Here is a 21,151-nt window from a genome sequence, read left to right as displayed (position 1 = left end):
GCGGTTTATTAAATGAGATACCATATTAGCTACGCTCGTTAATCATTCTCCTTTGACTCCATGCTGCAGCGTTGCAACGAGAGTCCTCGTCTAGTATAAATTAAAGTAGCAATTAAAATTTTGCTTAATTTATTGAAGCTTCGGCTAGATTGGGCGGTTTTAAGTTTGCGATGGATTAGCTTAAGTGCTCTTAAGATCAATGGGAGTTGGAAATATTTAAAGTTGTGAAAACTCTACCAACATTAGAAAGAATTAAAGCAAAAGTATGTAGTATTCAAAATTTATTATAACGGTTGCTGTAGAAGTACAAATTAATTACACTTTGTGGACGAAAAAATACTATAGTTCTCGGTTTACAGAACTTATATCGTTAATTTATTTTCACTTTTCCTACTATTTCGTTGTATGGTTGTAAGATCTGATATTAAATCAAACCGTCATTAAAACCATTTCGAAAAACTAAATTGAGACTTCAGGTCTCCGAATGGATAAAAAATATATTTTTACATTAATATGACGATTTCATGATGAATCGAAAATCTCAGTAGTATTTGATTTAATTTTTCCATTTCACAAAATATTGTATCATCAAGTGAAATTGAAGTGATATTGTTCAGCCAAAAACGTCACTTAAAATTTTCCGATGTACAAAACTTATACATATAAAGCGTCGTCAAACAAATAGATTTCTCGAAATGCAGAAGGACCTATTTGAATTTTTGATTTACATTTTGAAGGGACGATAGCAGTATTTGAGAGCAGAATCATTTAAAATAATTTCGAATATAGTAGGGTTATTTAAAAGAAAAATATGCACCAAAGTTATTCCACCTTCAAATGAAAACCCTGTGTCAAATGCCATTTCAGATTCCCACGTTATCCGGCCGACAGAATACTCGATCAGATATTTTTTTAAGATTTCTCGTCGTGGAAGAAAAAAAATCAAACTAGTTAAAATTTCGCTAAATTTTCCCTTGAATAAGCTGAAGAGTTTTCAGATATAATTTTTTTTAACATCTGAGGTTAATTAAATTAAAGGTAATATTAATGCTATGCTAAACAAAAATAAAAATTGATCTTTATATACTTTTAATTCAAAGCAACTATTACCTTTCCTTGGATTTTCTGTCAATTTTCAGTGTTTTTTTTTAATAATTCCTACTGTTCCTCAAACTCATTTCCAATAAACTAGTAATAGACTCAACACCTAAACAATTACATCCAGTACTCTTGATTGATGTAATCGCTTCTCATCCAAGCTGTGGTAATTAAACCCGAATGTTTTAAGGGCGATTATTGGAAACTCAATCGTCAAAAGCAAATAGACTTAACAGGCAGTGTAATCTTACAAGACGTGATTATGTTGACATGAATAGTTCATTAGTTCCCGCTGAATTATCTATTAAATATTATAGACGTACAGATATCTCAGTATGCAGAGTAATTGTTTTGGCAGGATCACTCAGGTAATAGCAATTGCTATCTAGAAATACCAAGTTAAACACAAACACATTTAAAACTTTATCGCAGTTTGATCGAAGATATACGTGGGTGCTAAGTTGGAACCATCTGGATTGGACAACTATTTATTTTGCTAGTGAAGTTTGGCCGTAGGAATAAGCAAAATCGATCTGCATGTGATGGGAAATTTTGCCAATTTAAATTAATTAAACTTCCACGATGTCCTAAGGATTATTGGATGTTTAATCTCCTTGAACAATAATGGTCCATAAACTTCATGGAAATGCTGAAAACAAGCAAAGCGAGCCTTAATATTCATGTTTGCCGTCGTTACGTGGAGTTTACAATGTTGTAAATCCAGCGATAAAGTGTGTCTTTTTCACCGTAAATTTTCGAATTGCCGTTCGAAAAATTTTACAATAGTCGCTTTACATAGCTGGTAAGTACATATAACTTAAATTCTTTTATCTGAGCAGACTTAGTCACTTGGGAACATTCCAAAGTACCATAAATTGCGACCTAATCTTCTTAAATATCACGCAAACTTCAGAGACTTTCGCTTTAGAACTTTTGTTGAACATGAGGGAAAAATCTCTATTATTTATCGCGTCTTACCTTAAGAGACAATCTTAAAGTGTTCTTAATAAACTCGTGTACCGTAATGCTTCTTGTTAGTATTAATGAAGATACTTTATAACAAATGTAAGAAAATCTTTTTCGAGACTAATTTATTATAAAGCGGCTGCAGGAAAGTTGAGTAACTTTACGTGTTCTAGATGAAATCAGTTATTCATCCTATTCCCTGGAGGTCGTATAGTTAGCTCCACGAAACTATACGTAATACATCATGGAAATCTAGGTCAGATAGTTGCCGTCTTCAACGATTTTCATACACGCAATATCCAGTTTCTTTCTTCGAGCCAATAGCAGATTTGTTTTGAAAAATTCTAATTTAATTTGTCTTAACATGATAATTTTCCTTCAACTAACGTGTTTCTTACATTTATATTATATTACAACACAGTTCATTGATATGGAAGCACGTATCGAAGACTACTCACCATATAAGTTTTATTACAATGTTTTTTACGACAGGGAGTATAAAATCGAATTATTATGAAAAGTTACAAGTGTATTAGTAATTAGACCACAGATACTCGCTGGTTGGCATTTCAAGTAGCTTCAATCGATAAATTTTATAATTTTATAGAGTAGCAATGATCAAATTAATTCACACTAATCAGGAATAATTTTCTGTATAATATTCGTTTTTGGTAAAAATTTGGGAATTGGCAGTATACCATGACCTATTAAAAGTTTGGGTAAAAGATACAGGATAAAATGAGAAGGAATTGTTCGATGATTTACTTTGGGCATTTTTTTTACCTGTACACTGAAAAAACTTTTTCTAAAACAGAAAATTTAACTTCCAACGATAAACAAGTAATAAAAATAAGTTTTTCTTAACTCTGGTATAAACAAATCGTCGTTCTTTGTGACTTTTTAAAAATACACCTTAAAGTTTTAGAATTGCTGAAATTGTGAAATAAATGAGGTGACGCATTACATTGGACATTTTTGATCTCAAGTGTTGTGTGCTGGAACACCGGGCTCGCCGGGAGATTAAACCGGAAACTTCCTGAAAACCCTCAAGATATTAGGGCTATTCTTAATTTTCAAATGGTATTTTTCATACTGAAGTTGGTCGGAAGGGAACCAGCAATTGATGGCGCGGCCTTAAAACTTTATATCACACTATAAGCAATAAAAGTTTAATGTTTTCCTGCAATGAAAGCACAAAGTTTTTATTGCTACAATTTTTTTATCTGTCAGTAAGTTACTACCTTGTAGGATTTAATTTTCAGAAACTTCCCGGAATAAATGAGACAATAAAAGTCGAACACTGGAAACAGTCCGACGAAATTACCACCGACGCGGTTCTAAAACTGACATAATGCCATATCCTCCATTAACGAGTACTAAACACTTATCAACTATGATAAGCTTCCAGTTTGCTCCAACAATTCTGGTGAAGTTGCTGAATATTGATGCATTGGCCCTAAAGCGATTCATTTAAGAGAAGTTCAAAGGCCGACAACTGCATTTACAAGAAATATGTCTGGAGGCTCTTCTTGCAATTAATATCGGAAAATTTACAATTCAGGCCCTTGAATTGATGCTTACAATTATCTCAGTTTAGCTGACTATGATATAATGATCCAGGACTTGCCCGAGCTAACGTTTTACATCATAAATGGGTGGTTAGATATATTCCCGATAGAGAAGGAAAATTCTAATAGTGATTTTAATATAATAGATCGGAAGTTATTTAGGCAGAACAATAAAAGTAATTTAAATTTCCAGTAGCAGTTATGAATTTTATTACCCCCTTTATAAGTGCCTCATTTTATGCAACGATGAAGGCCGCGAGTTTTCTAATATAATAATTTTCGCTTATAACGAACGTTAAGCGCCCGTTGAAAACGGTTCACTCTAAGCATTAGTGGTAATAAATATCACAGATTTATTACATACACACAATCGCACACAATCTTATTTGAAATGATCGATTATTGTAGTTTTCATTTATTTGCCGCTAAAATTTGAAGAAAACTACATATACGAACAATTTAGACGACGTTTATAGGTTTTAAACGATGCTTATCATTGATATTCTTGATAACATTTCCGAACAGACATTGCTTTATTTTGAACGTCACAACGGTTTCTTGACAATAAGCTTTTTATCAGTCATAGAAGAATTTTTCGAGAATTTTTAAAACAGTATGGTTCATAATTGCATGCAACCATTCAAGACTCTTATAGTCCAAACTTACAAGCCAAGTTAACCTCTGCGCACGTGTATCGATTTAGGGAAATCCCCTGAATATTCGGTGGAAAATCGATTTAAGTTCGACACAATCGAAACCTTTTGCTATTATACAAGATATTGTCTCATTTTATGCGAAAGTTCACTATAAACGATTTCGTTATTTGAGAAAAATCTAACATGAGGTTTAATAGCACGTTGGTTGGTACTTTACAGATTAGTCCATTCTAACCGGAAGTTCGCAATAAGCGGAGTCGTTTAAAGGGAAAATTGCTGTAATATATTTATTTTATCGTGTTCTAGTACAACTAAAAAAGCGTTTGGGAAAAAAAGTTAAAATTAATTTTTTTTCTTTTTATTTCAACAAAATTTAATTATGCATAAAGGTTCAGAAACTTAATTTATTTGATGATGCATTGCCTTTCATCATCAAAGACACCTGCAGTCTATTGGAGATGTTCAACAATAAATTGAAAGCATACTTTTCAGTTACTACTTCCCATGATTATAAAATGGCTGCCAGTAATTGAATTTTAGTTCGAGGCATATTACGCTCGACTTCAATTTTCATTAGTCCCCATATGTTTTCTTATCCGACTTAAATCCCAAAAAAGAAAAAGAAATAAATATTTATGTTAAAACGCTTTCTCGCATTTTAATATATAATTTTTTTATTCTACTTTTTCGTTTAAAAACTTTACATCAAGTTAGAAAATGTGTTAAAATAAGAAAAATCAAATACTGTCTAGACGCAGTAAATTACGACACTGCGCTAACGAGAACAAAGTATAAACAGCCCAAAGCTCACCTTAATACGATCTCCATGAAAGTTCTTCCCTAAGGCCGGTTTCCATTTAAGAAAGCCACAACGTTATGGAAATCGCATTATAACGAATCTGCATAGCAAACGAAGGGCTTGTTACAGATAAGGAAACTAGTTACACTTAGAGAAATCTCATCTGCTTAAACGCTACACAAAAGCTGATTTTCTTTTTATAAATTTTAAATATCTTTTGCAAATGTAAAACAAATGGGATGATATACACAGAGCAATGGGACTGCATTGCCGTGTTTGTCAGAGCCTTGCAACGTAGTCAAGTTTCTCAATAAATTGTTTCAGCAATTTGGAAAAGTCTTTTAGCGTGGGGACCTTGAAGTGTCTTTCCAGAAAAGCGGAAATTTATCTTTCGGCAAATACTTTATTTTAAAAGGCCATAAATTTCTGATAAGTTTATCTATTAAATTAAGTTTTCCACGAGAGTTTAAGTGCATCATTCTCAAATTTGCATATTTAAGCTTTTAACAATATTTCCTTTCTGGTCAAACATGAATCAGTTTCGCTCGTTGCTATGATTTATTGCGAGTACGAGTAGGACGGAGCGGCGCGAAGTGCGGTCCCGCAAACACGTTTCTCGAATCTGTTCAAACACAGCTTTGATAAGGGGAGAGAAAGAAAGACATAAGTATTTATTTTTACGCAGTTAAGCCAGTAACAAGCTCATATATCAATAGGTTTTTCAGAAGGAAACCCCATCCATATTCCTAGCAAGTGCGTGCTGACATTGAATAAAAGTTACAATAACCGGCTGTCAATGAAAGAGATAGCCTTACGTCCTCATTTCGTGAGAAACAGGAATAGAACGTTATTAATTCAGCACACAGGGGCAGGAATTTACAAAAACGGTCACACGATCCCCTATCTATCAAAATGACAATGGGAACAACCGACTATGATTCATAAAAACTAGATTTGATAACGAATCGCATAAAATTAACCAAGGATTTCTTTTTACTGGGTTAGTCTATTAAGGCCTACAAGAAGTGCGTAAAAGTTTAAGGATTTGAACAGGATTCCGCTAGTATTTATTCATGTGAGGCATAATTAAGTCAATCCCTAAACCGCGGAAGCATCAGGGAAATTAATATTTAATGGAGCATTAAAGTGTAAAAATTAATTGTTGGTTTACTTTATTAATATCGAGCAAAATGATTTGACAACGTGGCAACTATCTATTGTTTCCATAAGGACAGGATAAATTCAACAATATCAACCGTCATGCAACGTTGTCTAATTTTTGTTTATTCTATTTTAATTTAACAATACCGACAAATTACTTCCTCCGTTTTTATCAAAACGAATATTTGACTCTAACCGCAAAATTTCGATTGAGAATTCAATAAATAAAAATAGAAAGAAATTGGTATGAAATAGGTCAACTACTATAACGTTCATTTGACATTATTTATTCACATTTGTGAGTACGGTCCAAACACGATTTGAACAATACAAAATTAATGATGCGATGTTTGACCTGACCGTGACTAAAGCGTGATCAGGCTCTAACCTCGCCGATAATATGGATCGTCCTTTACTGACCAGCAAAATCGGATTCTGCTGTACTTGTCTATGTGGCTCAATAAATCAAGATAGAAAGAGACATCAATTTAAAGTATTCATCATGCTTTCGAATTGAAGCATGAGATTGGATAACGGCTTTTCTCTTTTTCTTTATTTGGTGGCTGAAAATCTACCAAACGTCAATTGAGTCCAATGTTGCCAGAGTTTATCTAAATGTTTCTTCTGCCCTAATGCAATTCTGAACAAGATTCGAACTAGAAACATTAGTTTTCTTTCGTATACAAAATAATATCGTTACAAAGTAGATATTAGGTTTGGTAACATTACACCTGGCATTCTTCTCAATTAAGGCCTTCTACAACTTTTTTAGATTAAAACTCGCCCTTAAATTCCACTAAAGAAAAATGGTAAAAATCGAAATTTCAAATGCCCTTTTGCAATATAAGTTTAATATGGATTTGAATTTATCGAATATGCAATTTTTTAATTTATGGAAATTTTGCTGAAAGTCTCTTTTATCAAATCAATTTTTTAAATGAGGATAGAAATTTGGCAACGCAGCGTTTCTCTCTTGTTTTTATTTGACAGAATTTCCTTCATCCATCAATTACATTCAACGTTGCAAGACCTTCGCTCAATCATGTTTTTCACCCGTGAGCTATGCAGTAACCAAAACCTTAATTAATCGATTGTTATGGGCTTAATAATAATTAATGAACCTTCTTTTCCTAATAATAGTGTTATACTTCTTTTGGTTTCGATGATAAGCAAAGCTACATCTCAAACTTTGTGATATTCAGTAAACTTTATTTAATCACAAACAGAACAGATTTTCTCACTACAGTGTCTAATATTGAACCTTTTCATCCTATATCGCAACATTAACATATTATATGGGGTGTTTTCTAAACCTACGACCCAACTTTAAGGGAATATTTTCATAAGTTTTTTTTTAATTTACACTTATTAGATAATACAGTTGTTAGATTTCTGCAATTTTTATAATTATTTCGAATAGAGCAATTAAAAATACACGAAACTCTGTCTTAACTTAAATTTCAAAAAAATATACAAAAGTTGTTCGAAATGTTTACCACCAATTGAGAAGTATGAATCCAATTTCTTCCTAAGTGAGTGCTGAACTTTTACAAAAATACCAGGATTGTCCTTTATTGAATTACATCCGTTAATTATCCAATTTCTCAGAACGTCTTGATTTTATACCAGAGCGTAGCATTAACTAATGAGTTGAGCAGTCTCATCGGAAAAAAGTCCAATTAAAATTTAATTTACAATTTTTATAGATTTTATTAAATCTTAATTCAATAAATTGATTTCTTTAATTTGAACTTTACGTTTTCTTAAAAACACACAAACGTTTAGAGCTTAAATTTAGACTCGAAGACAAAACGAGAGATGAACAAATATTAAGGTACAGGAGAATTGTACCTTTAGTTGTTCGATTCGAATATTTAGAAAAACGGTACAAATATACTGGGCGGTAAAAGCAGACCTGCTTACAATTTTTTTGCAAATTTATTAGTTTCTTTACATTATCATCGAACCTATTTCTGCATAAACAATAACAATTCCAAATTTAGTCCAAAATTGTAACACAAGCTGTCCACATGCAACGTGCAATATACCTGGGGTTATATGGGATGTGTGTTATTTAGTGGCCTAGGGGTTGAGGCTTCGTTTAAAAGGGGATAAGTGTGGGGAGACTGATTCAGCAGTGGTGCCAAATTATACACTTTCCCGAGATTGAGGGAAATTGATTGAATGAGTAAATTACTGGTGATTCTCTTAAATTAAGGGGCATTTCCAACGACAGTATGGCGTTCGTGATAATAGCATGAACCTCCATATCGATTTCTTTCCGACATTATTGTATTAGAAATTCCATCGCCTACAGGTAGCTAAATTGGGGTAAACATCATTCTGCTTCATATATATGAATTTCTTAAAAATGTATAATATATATTCGGCTTAACAACGTCACGCTCGATATTTTTTTCCTTTGAAGTTAAGCCTCGTACAATGGTGTCAAATTTACATTTAGTCGCGGTTTCCCACTAAAAATGATTCGTTTTTATACTCAGCCTCATCTACAGATGATATTCCATCTAGTGTATATCCATAACATATTCTACACTATTTCAGCATGAGAGTTGGGAGTTGCCTTCGTCTGTATTACTTGGAACGACATGTTTAAATCAGCTATAAATTGGGAAATAACATCAAAATGACGAAGGGTTGAGTCGGGGAGTGGCAAAAAAACGTGATGCTTTTAAACGAACGCAAAAACGTGTAGATATAACTTCTTACCCTGGGGACGTGCCCTGTCAAGTCACTAATGGTTTCGACCCTCTGTGGAATACAAATTTGAAAACAAAGGTACCGCTTCGAAAAATAACTTGGATTAGGTGCATTTTTATTCCAACTGTGCTTGGCATGACGAGGCCGGACCATTAAAGGCGCAATCACGTTGGACGTCGCATCAGAGAGAGTTGTGTTGAGCTATAACTCAGGCATTACTACTAATGGATTCAGGTATACGTGACTGGATTTACCCTGGAAAATTCTAATTAAGGAACTCAATTTGGGGAAGAGAATATATTATCGGTGATTCAATGGTTATTGTCTGGATTTTTGGCTGTTTGGCATTCAACGTGTTTGTTTCAGGTAACGCAGAAAATCGCAAGTGTTCTAGTTGAGATTGTACATCTTCGGGCTTCAACAATTAAGACAGAACCTATTTTCAGACTGGCCCAAATTCACTCCTAAATTCGGTTTATTATCAAAAATTATGTGAGTTTGTGGGTAAGTTCTTGCCACGTTGGTTTGTATAGGTGCCTGTAAAAAATATTGGCCAAATCGAATGATTCTATCAGTTATCGTTTTTGGATACGATATAAATTTCATTATTTTTGATTTTCAGAGTTTAAAGAGATACAAATTACCTCATAGTCGTATGATTTATAACCGAGTATTTTAAGAAACTCAAATGTAAGGTGCCCTTGAAAGCAATAATAATAGGGATATATCGAATGAAAAATCGTTAGTTATTTTTTGATTTGTCGAAATAACCTAGTTAGCCATAAATAAAAAAAAACCTAACCAGCAATTAGTCTTCTAAATTAACAATTTTTTTCCACTTAAACGAGATTGTAACTCAAATAATTTTCTAGTTTCCTTCAATTATAATAAAAAAAAACACCTTGTAGTGAAGTTCGAATTCTTTGAATATTTATGCAAATTCCAGAAAACTAAAGGAATATCTACATTACACTTTTAAGATAATTGTAATAAAAAAGAACCTTATTATTTCTGCGTTCCTGTGCCTTTCCTTTCTTCTCCATCCACAGCTAAAGTGATAAAGAAGAATACCTTATTACAATCAATACATATAGCGGTGTCAGAATTGAGCAAATCTAATTACACTTTCATCTAAAAACTTCATTTCAGAACTTCTTTTAGACAGTGTAAAATCACGTTTTTAAAGAATCTTCAGTCTTACAGTATTTTCCTTAATAATACATTACAGTTCAAGTATGAGAAATACATACATTCACCTGTGATACGATCTTTATCACACGTGATTCCTATTTTTATCTATTTTTAATTGATACGTTTTGTCTAAGATGGACAAGTTTGTGTGGGCTCATTCACATAGCCATCACTGAAACATGTAGTAAAATGTAACGTAAATAATAATCATGAATATATAGAGGTTTATCATACTGTAATGTATAATAAGTCATGTATCTCTCTAGTGAATAATAGCTCATTAATCTTGCTGGAAATGAACTTATAAGGTATGCAAATAGACGCAGGCTTCATAACAGCTTACACTCTCTATGAGTAATAATTATTTATTCAAACTGATAGAGGATAACATATAGAGTATAACGTAACATCTATCATAGATTTCGTAAATGCTTCATGTGCGACCTAAATTTGATTTTTCTGGGTAAATAATGGATCCTCTCAGTGCTCCATTATACCATTCAAATGGCGTATGCGTACAATACATCATGGGATAATATGTAAATGTTGCGAGCAAATCTCTCATAATTCTGGGATGTGTTTCTTCTACAATACTGGTAGAAACGACTACTTTCTAGAAAATTTTCGCTAGTAAAAGATATCGCTCCAGGTAGTTTCGTGCTTTGCTCCTGCATGTGCCCGGGAAAGTCCACTATTTCCGTTCAATTCTGTTTTTTGGGGGTGCTTCACTTATGCAGAATGTTCTCCTATCGTTTTAATTTTCTGTCCATTTGCTTTTTATCCTTATTCCGCTGAGATTTTTCAGTATTAACTACTCCTGAAAGATCTTAATTTTCTTCTGAATTTCTGGAGCGGCTGCATCATAAATTTCTCCCGTTGTTATTGTATTGTAAAATAGAATATACGTATAGTACGACTGCTCATTAAGGCTACAGTTAATCTATAGGTCGTGTTTAGGCCAGGGGTTTCCTGAGTTCCTGCCTAACAGTAGTGACTGCCTCACTAGGCACCCACAGAGTAATCCAAATACGCTTACGGGGTTTCGTAATTGAGTCCAAGGACCAGACGGACTACCGTTATAAAATAATGGGGTTCCAAAGGTTCAAGAGGGTATAGAAACTCTGTTACACGAATTATACTAAATTTAATCACAGACTAGTTGAATTAAAGGGGTGCGTAGTGATTAAACTATTAAAAATAAATTCCGTGTATAGAGTTCTATTGTGATGAGAGGGTGAGAAGTTTGTAAAGTTCTGTGGTCTAACTTATGAAATTTTGAGAGAAGAGGGAAGTTGCTGTTAACGCGACGAGGTGAAAAACGGTTTTGTTGCTTTGTCCAAGAGAGGTGGTGCTCGTTCCCAAAAAATGCAGGTTCCCGAGTTTCGTTTCCCACGATTTCGTGAGAAAATCACCACCTTGGTGCTTTCACACCATTGCCTTATCGCTAACACCCTGTGGTTCTTGTCCACTCGCGAGTTTGTTGCGTCATTTCATCCTAATTTACTGTGGCCCTTAATTTATTGGACAATTTGCACTTCATAAATCAGGGTGGAAATAAACCAGATTAAAGCTGATTAGCGCGGTATCCATGGTTTGACACCTAATGGTATGTCGAGTCTTAGGTTATGTTTTCTCTCTTTACCAAACTTATTGCCGAGATGTTAAGGTAATGCATCAGAGCAATCTTTATGTTGGAGTTTCTCCAACAGGCCGTCTCCATATATTTAGAAAACATTTAATTGAAAATACAAAAATAAACTGCGGGAAAATTACCTTTTCTATATCGTTTGTATTTCACGCTCAAAATGACCACTTCACCGTAATAAAGCTCTTGTAATAACGTTTTTCACTCTGCGCTTTCAAACTATTTGTAATATTAAATCCTAAAATCTGCAAATATAGGCTGTATCCCCTGGATCAGGTCACTCGCACACAATCCCAAAATACACTTTTTTGTGTAAGTTACTAAACCCAAACATTATTTTTTCGATAAATCGATCGTCAATTTGAGTTAAGCTGACACTCGAGGGAAAAATGTTGTACTTAACACATGCGAAAAGCAACTTTTCGCACTTGATGGGTAAATAAATATTCCGGGATACATTTTTGTTTTTTCGGGTGCAATTCTTGTAATCGGGAAATCAGAGATTGACCTTTATTAGTCTCATATTTTAATACTATATAGCACTTCGGGCCTGACCTTTCACCGCAAATTTCTAATAAGAATTTGTTCGGTTCGCGGCCCATTTCACAATCCGATTTCGTTTGTTGCTCTAGGATTTATTTCACATTCCGAGCCCGTTCGTTTGATTTAAAATAACCCCTGGCTTAAAGCACAACGCGTTTTAGTGACCGGGAAAGTCATAAAATTTAACCCCTCTAAGTCAATTGGAAATGAGGTTTTGAATTTTCCACTCCATTAACGGGAACTGTTCGACTCCATTTGGCTTAGCTTATGTTCAGCTCTGAGTATTTTTGCAGTAAAGGTGTAGGTGACATCCCATCCTTTTCATAAACAATGTTAATTCCCTCCATTAGTAGCAACATTCTAGTATAGATCAGTTGCTTATTGGCTCAGCATGATTAGATTTACAACCGGTCGCCTCGAGGGATAAATGTATTATGCACAAACGAATCGACAGAACGATTACTCGCTTAAATTCCTGGTGTGTATAAAATGCATCAGGGACCATGTGTATGGACTATGACTGGTGATATAATAGCGCTATCTGTATTTGACTTACGAGTATTAATGGCGAATTATCATATTCATAGAAAGTCGGAATGTCCCGTGACCCAGAGCCATAATTTCCGTCCGTCAAGTACCATTCAAGCATGAATTTCAGGTAATGAATCATTTTAAATTTGTGCACCTCTGACCCTCAAATATACCATATGCGTATATCTCTGTTCCCTTTATATTTGGAAACATCTCGTTCATAAAAATCCTAAATTGGTTAAATGCAGTAAGGGGAAATCATTTTTTATTTCGAGACTGAATACAGAGTGTCCGGATTTTTTGTGACAAAATTTGAACCATTTATTTCTACGCATAAAAATAATATTAGTTTGCTATATAAACTATATTTGATAAATGCCTTGTTAAGGAAATACACACTGTTGAAGTTTTATATTATTTTCAATTTGGGCTTTAATGCTCTCAAACTTTTTGAGATATTCAGCTCAAATTTTAAGAATAAATTAATTGCATAATCAGACGGATGTTTTCTACGGTACTCTCTGGTGGTGAGGAACTGGCTAAATACAAACTATCTACAGAGATGAGCAGGACTTGGAGGACTAATTACTTGGCCTCCTCGATCGCCCGATCAAACATAAAATTTTTATGTTTGGGAGTTTATGAAGAGCAATTTATAATCAACTCCCGTAACCTCTTAAAGACTTATAAGGCAAATAAGAAATTTTGCTCTTCAAATAATTGCTCAGAAATTGGGACACATTCGGCGGTTTTTATGGTGATGTCCTAATTTAGGCATAGAACCTAATGGCGATCGTTTTCAAAGAATTTATGTAATAATAATTATTTGGTGTTAATTTGAATTATTTTGTTATCGAATACAATTTATTCTATATTCGAATCTACTGTTGTCCTCTTATCTACTATTATTTTTGATTTCCCTTCTGTTAATAATTCGTGTTAGTATTAGATCGCCAATAAAAAAGCCTTTATTTCGGTTTACACAGTGGTAATGTGTCAAAAAATACAATATCAGCGGAATACCAAAAACCAACCAAACTTTCCCGTTGAAAAAAGCAGCTTGCATTACTTCACTATTTTGCAAATAACTGAAAAATTATGACACGTACTAAAAAAATAGTCAAAACTCACAAAAATTTCTAAATTGAACGGGTAACTTAAACTAAAATTAAATACTTTGCGGTCATAACTCTAAAAAAATATTTCCGTGTATATTTTCACTATCATCTAGTATCATCCAATCATGTAAATCATAATGAGTAGCTCATGCTTACAATTTGAACTAAATATCTCAAAATCTTTGGGAGCTATAAAAGATAAATTGAAAAAAAAATTAATCTTCAACACCCTGTATTTCCTTAATAAAACAATGTTGGAATATGGTTTATAGCAAAGTAACATCAATTTATGCGTAGAATACGTTGTTAAAATCCTACTACAATAAACCCGGACACCATGTATATTACAATCAGTGGCTAAATTACGGCCTATTTTCCTTTTGACACTAACAAATTTATTAATATAAAATCAACATATATATGGCTGATGTAGTTATGATTAAAATGTGGATTTGAGAACACGAACAATTGTAGTATAATATAAAATAAAATGACATTAATAAATATGAACGGAAAAATTAAGGCCCTACAAGTTTTGTATATTTTGTTATTAATATTAAAGTTTTAAAAGGAAATATTAAATGCTGTAAATAGTGTTAAAAAACACATCGCAGAATATCAAGGGATTACAGTTTTTCAAGAATTCGTGGATCAGTAGATCTTACATAAATATCCTTAACGTTCTTTCTGACTGCAGTAAATAAAAATTGCGTAGGTATAACCTAAGAAGTAACCTAAGTGTGAATTTGAGCTAAGCAGGAAATATAATGCCCATATGTCTCCTATAGCTGTAATTTATGACGCTGATTCATATGGTGTGCAGGGTACCTATATTACGTAACTAACTAGATAAGGTTTATTTGCTGAGAGTCGCTATTTGAACACTGAGTTGGGTAAGTGACCATTTATCATGGGATTAGTTTTGTCTTAATATAGTTTTATCTGAGGTGTAGTGGGTTACAATATAAAGCAACTTCAGAGCTATGTAGGAGGTATACGAATAGTTAAGCTGAAATTTTCCTCACTTGTGTAACACGTGCTTGAGAATCTGCTAACTAAACAAAATTATGAAAAGATCTTATGACTTATAGACATTGAGAGGTTCGTAATAATGCCTTCGAAATCGATATATAGAGAAGGAAAAAATGCTACGACAATAGCGACAGTTCAGGGATATTTCATAATTAATTAAAATCGTAAGTGTATATCTCATTATGTGCTTTCCAAGGGTTTAAAAGCAAAATTCTTGTGTCTAGGGAGAAGGAAGTTCTCAAGGAATTTTATTTTCTCGAGAATACTTTACTTCTTAGATTTCAAAACTTGACTCCAGAGGCCTCATGCTGTACATTGGGTAGTAAAATGTTCCTCGGGGAATTACTTCAAAATGGCATATCAAAACAGCACAGGCATATGCAAATCGCTTTTTTGCGAATCGTTCCTAAGGGAGTATAAAAATTCTTTGCTCTCTACAACGTAATCAGCCATTCGTACATCCAGATAAAAGGTCAATATAATGAAAACACATTTGTATATTTTTTATTTATATTTAATGTTATGTGATGTTAATTTCTTCATTTGGATGAATTAAAATTAGTGTCACATAGAATAAAGTGAATAGTGGTTTTCAATACTAAAATCCTTAATTGTTTTTAGCAAACATCAAGTAAATGCATTTAAATTGAGAATTTAAGACAAATCTAAAATTATGGAATATTTATTTGGAATAAAAGATCCATTGAAGTTATTCCTATTTATTTTAAATTTTTATAACCTTAATGGACTCTACAAGAATTTACTCAACATACGATTTCGGCGTGCTCAAGTCAATAAAAAATTAAGAGGTGTAGCTAGAACTACAGTGAAGAAACTAAATTTTTCAATTCAAGAGAATATATCATTTTGTGGATACACGAACTTAACTATCAATTGAACAAATTAATATTTAATTAAAGCGTTAACATTTTACCGCGTTTTCATATTAATGTTGATGTTTGAACAACTTTTTAAAACACTTTTTCATATTTTTTAATTTTTTTGGCCCATTTTTTTAGTTTTAAATTTTATATGTCTTATTATCGCATTAATTTCTGCGCATTGATCAACATAATCAACAGAAACATTAGTCGCATTATTCTTATTCTGGGTGTCCAAGCCAACCCTGGACATGGAAGATTAACATGGGAAACAGTTTTTATCCGTCCGCTCAAATTGTCGAATTAAAAAAGTTTTACATGGAGGTCATAGTAATTAAAGCCTGTCATTGCGAAATTTTTGCAATTTTCTAATTAGAACCGTCTTGACTCAAAACCCCTCCAAATTTAAAACATTGGAATGTCCTACGTAACCGTTCGAGACCACTATTTTTTAGAGTCAAGGCTTTGTATCTGTTTTATTCTTCTAAAATCTTGACATTGACCAATCGTGGCCTCGAACGGTTTAAGCGAGATATTAATATTTATTAAATTTCGAGGTATTTTGAGCCAAAATAGCTCTATTTAATTGATTGAAACAATTGCGGAATAAAGACAGATCTTACGTACTATGGCCTCCGTGTAAAAGTTTTATAATTGAATAATGCGTGTAGGCGCAAAAAAATTAATCTCCCATGTTAACCTTCTATGAATTCATCTGAATACCCGGTATTCTGCCACGTTTAGTTTTCTAAGAATAGTGGAATCGTCCTCCTTAAGGACCGTTTGTATACACACCTTTAGATGTAAATTTATTTTCTTATCGATCCTGTAATTTACAAAGTGGAAAGAAGGTGTTGTTGAGTTAATTAGCATTGGACGTGAACTAATGAAAATGAGAAATGATGCAAATGTCTTCTCTTTAAGTACGACTTCCAGCACTAAAAGCCATATTTAAGACGCCTTGATCAAGATAATATATGTTTTCATTCCCTTTGATTTTAATTAACTTAACCTCCTTCATCGTCTTAAAGGTAAAATTTACTCTTAGTTAAAATGCAGATTTTTGACGAGATAAGGGATTAAATGTATATGAATCGGGAACTTCATTTCAAATTTAAATTCAGAACACACAATCGAGCCTTGAAATCAAATGCCTTCACAATGGAATATCAAACATCATGGATGTCTTCGCAAGTCATTGTCAATTATTCCTGATTGGACACCTAATCGATATAATTTTAACTGCTCTCGATTTATTTGCGTCTAGATAAGATTTATTTGCAGTAATGGAATATATGCATTTCGCAGATTGAATTAATTCCTATAGTAGATATAATATCATCCGCTTAGCCCAGGTAACACAGAGATCTCTATTAAGCTGAGATTACCTGATTTACGTGGTTTGGTCTGCAATTAATGCCCAAGTTTCGAAGTAAATTTTATTGATTTTAGCCGTTTTTTTTTAAGTTATGAATTTTTCATAACCTAAACCAAAAGGGTGTTCCATTTATCTGGACGGTTTTATCCAAGGACGTAAATATTGCACGAGTCCAATCAATTTGTCCACATCCATATCACTTTACTAGAGAGAAAGCCAGATTGCTGCAGGTCCCTCGTTGCTTTCATGGACTCATATCATCCAGAGTTAAAGTTAATTATCTGGCTACGTCGTCGGATCCTTATTCCCATTTTTCCAGGATCGTCTTGATTAAGTCCTTTTCGGAGAGGCGTTTTATTAAGTTGGCAGTAAGTGGATGTGTCTGTTTTTTTTTGCTTTACATTGGAGCGTTCTTGCCTATTTAACAACTTCGAGATATTGTGTTACCCTAGTTAAGGGTCTCAAATAAAGCTTCCAAACTAGATTTTCTGGAACTCAGAAATACTGTTAATTGGTACTTGGGGGCACTAATTAGTTGTTCAGAACTACGTTATTAATGCAAAGGGAAAGAGGTAATAGTAAAGCACTTTATGCATAACATATGAACCTATTCTTAGGAACTTCATGTGCTTTGAAAATAGGCAAAATAAAATACATTCTTCCACGTTAGATGATAAGTGTTATTTAGGGCCTCCATAAAATGCACGAAGTTTAATATGTATAACATGCAAGAAAATACTTAATAATGCATCCATAGCAGGCTAGAAATGCGTTTTAATATGAATCGCGCTTAGGCAATGCCTTCAACTTAATTTTCCCAGAATTGCGGAATAAATTTAATGAAATCTTTAAATTCGTGAGAGTTGTTATTGATTTATTATTGATCTCAGATATTTTATTGTATTAAATATCACAAGATAACTTCCGGTATTGCTAAAATTCTGAAAATAAGTATCAAAGGAATAACTGGCAGTCCCCATTATAACTATATCATTTTACCTCATTAAAGGTAAAATTATATGAGTTGAAAGTTTCAGAGACAATTCTCTGCTTTTGATGAGTTAAGTTGTAACCTTAATAATGTTTTCATATCAATATTATATTTTTAGCATTATTATTACGAGAACAAGTCGTCAAGTATCTACGTAATTACTCAGATTTTTTCATTTTTTAATGCAGATTACACCTGAACAATAAATTATAATAAAATTGCTGCTATTTACCATAATTTCGTTCACCCTATATCTCATATAGGGTCAGAGATCCTAATAGTGGCCCTCAAATGTGTAATACTTTGTATACGATTTCGCTCAATGTAAAAATTCGAAAAAGAAAATTCAAAGTGTGCAGTAGCAATCTATGCGTAGATAATGAAATTTTTTTTTTTTTTTTTCTTTCCAGTAACTATCTACAATCTGCTTACATTTGTACTTCAGAAAGCATTCAGAAGATCAGATGAATCATTAAACTTAAATCAATCTGTACTCGTAACACAGCTCAGTAGTCGCATACGATTTTTAACGAATGTGACTTAATCAATTTCAAACATTGCTAGTAGCGAAAGTAAGAACAAAACAACTAATAAAATAAACTAAAACTATAAGCGATTCTAGAACCTCTCCGGTAGATCCTTCGGTATGGCTCTTTTGAGTCTTCTCTCCCGATTATCATTCAATAAGTTGGTGGCCAGGGGGTTCGGGTGTCCCTCAATTCTACTCCGGTACCTTGCTGCTAACCGACCAATCTCCCCTTGGACTGTGGAGACATTCAGATCTCGATGAATTGCCGCATTACTGACGAACCACGGAGCATTTAGTATTTGCCTTAGTGTTTTTGACTGAAATCTTTGTAAGATTTCTAGGTTGCTTGTACTGGCTGTTCCCCAGAGCTCGATGCCATAGGTCCAGATGGGCTTCAATATTGTTTTATATAGTAGGATCTTGTTTTCCAAGCTTAACTTGGATTTTTTTCCAATCAGCCAGTACATTTTCCTAGATTTTATGCCCAGTTCTTTTCTTTTCTTTTGGATGTGGATTTTGTAAGTCAGTCTCTTGTCAAGGTGCATGCCAAGGTATCTTCCGTGATTTGCAGTTTGGATCGGCGTGTTATTGATGGTTATGGTAGGACAGGTGCCTCTTTTAAGAGTGTAGAGTACCTGAATGCATTTTCCTTCATTAACCTGGATCTTCCACTTTTTTAGCCAAATTTCCAAGATCTTGATATGCTCTTGCAAAATTTGGGTTGCTTCCACTGCAATGTGGTGTGAGGCCAAAAGTGCGGTATCATCTGCAAACGTTGCAGTAAGAATCCTTCCATCTTGGGGCAGGTCAGACGTATACAATGTATAAAGCATGGGTCCCAGAACCGACCCTTGAGGTACCCCAGAGTTTATATCGAAAAAATTTGAAATCTCCTCATTGATTTTCACCTGAGCGAGTCGGTTGTTAAGATACGATTTCATTAAAAGATAGAACTGGGGTAGCCATTCCTTAATTTTGTACAGTAGTCCTTGGTGCCATACTTTATCGAAGGCTTGTCTTATATCCAGGTATACAGCTGGACAGTATGTTTTGTTCTCAAAGCTCTCCCCAATTTTATTAACCACCCGGTGAATTTGTTCCATGGTTGAGTGTTTGGCTCGGAATCCGAATTGGTGATTTGGAATTTGATTGAGTTCCTCCTCTTGTTTTTTAAGTCTTGACAGGAGAACTTTCTCAAATACTTTGGAGAGTAATGGAAGGAGGCTGATAGGCCTGTATGATTCTGGATTGCCACTCGGTTTTCCTGGCTTTAGAATCATAATTATTTGGGAGACTTTCCACTGGTTTGGTACGCAATTTGTTCTTAAGATAGAGTTGATTAGTTGATTGATGTAGCATATGGTCTTTTTGCCTAGATTCTTGAGTATTTCTGCCGTAATTAGGTCGTAGCCTGGAGCCTTTTTATTTTTTAGAGACATTATTATTGCTTTAATTTCACTTGGCTTGGAAAATTTCAGTGGTTTGTTCATTGGGAGGGGTGATTGCAAGAACAAGCTTACATGTTCTTCCCAGGGGTAATCCGCCTCTGCTTGGTCGGTTTGGTAAATTTTTGCAAGATGGTCTGCAAATACTTGCGCTTTGTCACTATCGCTTCTTGCCCATCCTTGATCAGTTCTGATAGGTGGAATGGGAACTTGTGGCCTTTAAAATTTTTTTTGTTGCCTTCCAGAGCGAGTGGTTAGTGTTTGGTCCCGGAGAGAGGTTGACAAGGAAATCCTGCAATTCCTTATTTTTATGCTCGTTAATTGTGTTTTTTAGTTCGTTTGTAATCGCATTAAGCATGGCCTTGTCTTCAGGTTTCCTGTAGTTTTGCCATTCTTTATAATGAAATTTCAGCACTTTTTAACTGTAAAAATCGTTTGTGGTTACTACAAGGTTCTCTTTTTTGATCATCATGTATATGGAAATAGAGCAATGCAAAAATTCTGAAAATAAGTTACAACTAAATAGCTTCCTTTATATATAAAACAAGAACTGGGCTTTACTATGAAAAAATTAATGCCTTAGAACTTAATTAAGATATAAAACTTAATGTTCTTAGGGGTTTAAAACCAGAAAGGGGCACTAAACCTAGCAAATCCCAAGGAACCCTCTTCTTTACATAAGTGAACATATTAGATTAAAATTATTCTTTAACTTAACCGTTATTTAAACATGTATTTTTTAACTGAGAATCGGCAAGATTTTATATTAAACTCGGCAATGTAAAAGATTCAAATTCATTTTATTCAGTCAAAAAATCTTATGTATTCCTTCTAAATCAGAATGTTGACTTTTTGATTTATTAAAAAGTCGATCTTTGAAAAATGTCATATTAGTTTT

The 21,151-nt window shown here is 33.6% G+C and overlaps 1 protein-coding gene across 3 annotated transcripts in view; it reads right to left on the bottom strand.

The window, feature by feature from the left end:
- Positions 1-21,151, bottom strand: part of mtt (mangetout) — a 194,531-nt gene that overhangs the window by 98,912 nt on the left and 74,468 nt on the right. The gene's annotated exons all lie outside the window — the stretch shown is intronic.

The sequence above is a fragment of the Euwallacea fornicatus genome, chromosome 1, assembly GCF_040115645.1.
Source record: "Euwallacea fornicatus isolate EFF26 chromosome 1, ASM4011564v1, whole genome shotgun sequence".
NCBI lineage: Eukaryota > Metazoa > Arthropoda > Insecta > Coleoptera > Curculionidae > Euwallacea > Euwallacea fornicatus.
The sequence above is the reverse complement of the archived record's forward strand: the minus strand, read 5'-3'. Positions and strand labels throughout refer to the sequence as shown.